We start from the raw sequence: 6,000 nt of genomic DNA, 5'->3' as shown, positions 1-6,000 counted from the left end.
CTTTGGACACTAATATATTGATATTGGCAAACTGTGAGACAAGAACTTCAGTCAGGGGTTCTTATTTCAAGTCTAGGAAGAAAGAGGTATGGAAAATATGGACAGCAGAGGATCTAACAAGAAAAGCTAGAGGGCTGTAACCTCCTTAATTCGTGTCACCTGGTCAGCATGTGTTACACTCCACGTGACTGGCAGCAGTCCAAACAACTTCACTTTAGGAAGATAACTGCATTTATTCCCTAGGTTACCTAGATATCTGGCACACTATTTACAGAGTATTCACTGGGGAGAACATATAGAGAGATTTAAGAGTGAGAACAAGCACAAGGAAAACAAAATCTTGCTTTGTGTGTGCAATTACACTGCAAATTCAACCTTTGCCTACTTGCCATCACTTCGTATTTCTATATTCTTCACCTGTCATCTCTGAACTGTCTTTTAAACAGTTGGTCAGTACTTCTGAGTTTATCAGCCAGAATGGTGAGCAAGGCAAACTGTAATACAAACGAAAATGGGTTCAGTGAAGGGTAGGATATCTATTACTTTCTTCAAGCCATATTAACCACACCATGAGACCTAATTCTTTTTATTGTTGTCTTTGGTGTATATATATGTACATGTATATACATACATACATACACGACTATTGTATATAATGATTATATATATACTTAATTGTGGAAATTTTTTAAAGCTGCCACAAGGACTTTTGAGCTTTAACCAGTCAAGAGGGGTTCTAAAAGACTTCTATTAGCCACGGATCATTGAGAAGCTAATCATGTAATTGAACAGACTTCCAACAGCCCCTACATTGAGGGTTTTGTATAGAATCTGCCTTCAGTGGAAATTGAAAGATCATTTAAAGAAAGCACAAAGGCAGCAGAAAAAAAAAAAAAAAAGGCGCCAACGACTTTTAAACAGTCATGCAAGAATAAAACCATATGTTTTTAACTCTTAAAATGAAAAAGGCAAGGAGCTAACTCCTAGAGTTGAAGAGAGACTTTTCGATGCAATGGTGGTCTGAACTGCTGCATACTTCTGTACTGTTTCATTTACACTAGTCCAAAGATAGTTCATGATTTACTGATGAATGCCACTTTTCTTGATATATGTTTATTGGTATGACTCTTAGTCGTACCAATTGACTATACCATAATTGTCAGTTATTCATGGATAACCTTGTATTGAAAAGAAACATAAGTACCTAAAAAAATTATAAGGGATATGTAAAGGACATTTCTCTTCAAAGCCTTTCAGACTACACAGGAAATCTGTTTGTACTCCTGGAACAAAGTTCCTAGAAAGCTGTAGCATACAGGGAAGTAAGTTGGATGCAAAAACCTCCTGTAATTAAGGGCGAACACTGAGTAAAGTGCTGTCAGGCTGCTGTGGGATCACTGTTACTTTACACACAGTGATGAAACAAAATTACCACACTTCTGTTTGGAGTCCATCTACCTGAGCAACTATGGGTCAAAGAGAAGACATGACAAGGAGGCTGTCAATCTTTGAACTTCAGAGAATTTTCCTAAACTAATGTATAGTATAGAAGGATACAGAGATCAGATCTCCCCGCTACTGGAAATATTGTCAAAACTTGACCACACACAAGACAAATGTGAAATATCTCCATACCTCCTACCTTAAGAGCAGCAAAAAGGTTGAAGTAATATGTGCTGTCCCAACACTTCCAGTGACACCCGGTGGCCATTTTTCATTCTAACATGAGTTGTGGTTTATAGCTGCAACTAAACACAGTAGGTAGGATTCAGTCTACAGACATTTGAGATACCATTGGATTTTCAAGGCATCTGCATGGAGCTGGCAGAAATGATGCTGGACCTGGTACAAGAGACTGGTACCCTACCTAAGATGTGAAACCAGCTGAAATACTTAGGGCATCTCAAATGATAGAACACGCACAAATACTTAGACAGCTGAATTGTACCCAGTAAATCTAGACAGGATCACTGCAGGAATTCACAAAGATCAAAGAGCACAGACTCATTTCTTTTCAGTCCTGTTTAAAAGATATATTCTGATTTTATAGCCTCACTGCAACATGTTTTAAAGGATGCATGAAATCTGAACCATCAGAGGCAGTGATTTTTTTTTTTTTTCTTTTCCAAAATGGTTCCATTATTCTGTGCAACTAGTTTCCCTGCTTGGTACAACTAACCACCATGCCCCCACCCTTTCTGTAAAACCCAGACTAAAAAACAATATTTTAAACTGTTTATCTTTATTTTTGCACCTCTTAATTCTTCCAGGGTCTTGACTGCCTCGATCTGGAAACTCTTATTTTCTGTAGAAAATGTAGATACATAGCAGTAGAAATAATCAGAGTTTTGAAATGAAAAGGACAGTTGGTTTTCTTTAGTTTTGTTATTTCACATAAATAGTAAACTGGTAAAATCAGGAATTAGTCATGTAGACTGGGAAACTGTCCAGGATAAAAGGAACACTGGAGTAAAAAGATGGATTAGATGACCTCTCACAGTTCCTCCCAGCATTATTTTCTTTAGTTCAAATAAATGGCATAATCAAATGTGGCAAGATTCACATCAGTCAAATAGCATCACTGCCTTTCAGTGATTGGAAATTTTTAGCAGAAAAATGAACAGAACTGTTAATATCTACCGATCATTATTTAGAATCTACAAACACATTTGGGTTAAAATGCTAACTCCATTAATTCACTGAGATCAAGATCCCACCTCCATTTCCTCTTTAATATTCACTTATCATGCAATTAGACTTTGGGAGGGATCAAATAATTATTCAAAATTACATTAAAAATTCAGGCAGGTACTATTTGAATATTTCTGGTCTGTTTCACACAAAAACATAATTTTGCTGTTCTATCTTTAGATAGTTATTATGTCATCTTTCTTTGTCTCTTCTGCTTAGTTATGTGTATTAGTCACTCTTACCTCTTAAACAAGAACAGGTCATCTGGCTTGATGATTAATGCTTCTTATCTTCAACAACAGCACTGGGGATGCTAAAAGCCTCATCAGACTAATTAGTACAAATGCCCTTGAGCCAGCTACAAGGCCTCAGTACAGATCTGTCATGAGTTCACAGAACTGCTATGTCTGATCTTTTTAGTTATTACTTCTAAGAAATATCTAGAAATATCTTGAAATCACAGACATAGCATTCAATGCCTTGAGAGTGTCAGTTTTGCCAGAATTTTTGCCCAGATAGAGCTAATTTTATGTAGTGAATAATGTAAACTGCCCAGTTACAGATGATTACATAAGAATATAGCAAATATTGACCACGGAAGAAAAGGAGATAATTCTGAGACAAAATAATATGGTTTAATTAATACATTCAACAGAAATGAAATGAAGATAAGGTAATAATAACTTCTTGTCTGAGATCTACTTTTTGTCCTATAGGAAGAAATAAATGAGGCCAAAGTGGCTGATCTATTTCTGTCATTACTTTAAGAAGGGCCTCAAATTTAAAATGGTATTTTTGCCCTTGTATTATGTTTTACAAACTTCTCTAAGTTTAAGCCAAGCTGACATTCCTTCTTTTACTTTAGTTTTACTATTATTATTCCTGAAATACTGTTGTTCCTGATTTAAACTGACATACTTTACCAATGAATCAGGCTCATAGATCCATAGAACGTTTCATTGTGAACATTCAAGAGAAACAGTGAAAGATTTACTTAAAGAAAGAACAAACAATCCTTATTTATTAGTATCAGCTTTGTTCCCCAAGTCACTACAAGGCTTGATTCACCACTACCTAAGTCAGTATAAAGGCTTCAGGGAATATAAATGAGCTGAACTTGTTGCAATAAGCAGCTCTAAATTTTGCTATCATCATCTGTGTGTGTGAAACATAAGTTTTCTCCCTAAATTACAAAGTTTTGTCCAGAACTGAGGTACTGGTATTTCTGAGAAGTAGTGCAGCCCTTTTTCTTGAAAATTTCAATCTTATTCTATCATTGATTAACAACATTCCACAATGCAAAATCCTCTGACATTTGCATTCTGCTTTGATATGTGATGGTTTTATACTAGTGAATATATAGAGGTTTTATACTACCTCAAGATCAATACAATCAACTACTTTAAAAGTTTTTGAAAAGTACAAACAAAAAAAGAAATGTTTGAATGATTGCATAAATGTTGCTAAACCAGGCTAGAATATGACAATGATGAATTAAAAAAAAAAAGGGGGGGGGGGGGGAATGTGAAGATTTGCTGTAATTTGTTATTAATCATAAATGGCTCTTGAATTTTAACCATGAAAAACAGAGAACTTATCAAAGCTAAGATATGAAAAAAAACAAACATTTGAGGTCAGTGGACCTAATTCATACTGTTCCTTTCTAAAACTACTTCCTATTATTTCCAGCATATTGCTCTGCCAGTACTACTTCAGTGACATAACTCTTGTGTCCAGAGATACTAATGGGGGTGATTGTTCTCCTTCCATCAGCTTCTAAAACTGTAGCTTTGTTTTTCCATTTTTTATCCTTAATCACCTGGTCATGATCCTCCACAGAGGATGAACACGTCAAACTGTTAACAGTTAGATGTGTTTCAGTGCTTTTGCTTTATTATTTGTCAAGACAATAGTCCTAGTCTTGCAAACAAGTTAGGCAAGCCCATCCTTCATTTTTAGTTGTTTAGTTTTAATTGGGCGCCCTGCTTTTTAAAATTATAAAATAACAGTATGCATTTTCAAACATTTATTTTCTTGGTTGATGTTAGTTTGCTAAACATAAATATTAGCAGTATATTCAGCACATCATTAATCTCAAAATCAAATTGCACAAAGACTTCTGGAAGGGTATCTTATATATATTTTCCAGATTTGTGTGTAGCTAAGAGCAGCATGAAAATATTTTTTTCAGTAAGTCTGGACTGCCAAAGTTACAACGTGATACACTTATATCATTTTTATATATAAAAACCTGCAGTATTTGGTATATTTTCACAATACGGTGTAAATGAAACACAACTTCTCCAGCACAAACACAAATCGATGAAATAAAAATAATCCACAATCACTACATTATCTGAGAATCTAAGTAACCTATTACTTGTGAAATCAATGCTTAGTTGATTAAGTAGATTGCTTTTTTTTTTTTTTTTTTTTTTTTTTAAGAAGAGTGCATGGGAAGCAAAGAATCTACTGTCAAGTAGATCACTAATTCCAAATTTATATTTAGGTCCCTATTAGAACTGGGTAAACACTACTGCAACAATATACAACATCTACCTTCTTCACTTTATAGAGCTTTTTTTTTTTTTTTTTAATTCTAATGCCAGTCATAGCTTCATTCTCTCCAAATATATAAACAGTGTCCTCTGCATTTGAATTCTGAAAGTGTTTTGCTTTAGTCAACTTTTTATTACGCTACTTTGTTGGCCTGATAAAAATCAGAAAGTGGGATTTCACTTTAGACCTTTTGACCAAGTATTTTTTTTTTTTAATATTGCTTGATTTAAGCCCAGCTTTAAAAAAATTAATATCCATTGTCTTGATGTGAAGCTGAAAGAAGACAAATAGAAATTCGGGAAAGGAAAACATAAAGTAATAATGAGTGGGATCCACTAATTTGAACTAATGTGTTAATTTCCTAAGGAAATAATGTGTCAATTGCTATTTTTTGTACCTCATAGATGTTATTTTAATAAACTCAAATTCCAAACAAACGTGTCTAGATCCATTAGATTTGATGAGTTTCCTAAATAGAGTCTTTGTTCTTACTACTCTTCTTATACACTGACGCTCTTCTGAACCTATCTATCTACCACATGAGCTCACTAGGACTTGAGCAAAACTAGTACTAGTTGTGATGATAATGGCTTTTCAACCCTTCTTTCCCTTCATCTCCATTTTTTGAACAAACAAACAATAACCTAACAAACAAATAAACAAACAAAAAGGAAAAAAATACCACCAATAACAAAAAGTAAAGAATTAACTTATGATTACAGCAAGCATTAACGTCCATTTTCACAGATA

Source organism: Anser brachyrhynchus (assembly GCF_964034855.1).
Source record: "Anser brachyrhynchus genome assembly, chromosome: 2".
NCBI lineage: Eukaryota > Metazoa > Chordata > Aves > Anseriformes > Anatidae > Anser > Anser brachyrhynchus.
The sequence above is the reverse complement of the archived record's forward strand: the minus strand, read 5'-3'. Positions refer to the sequence as shown.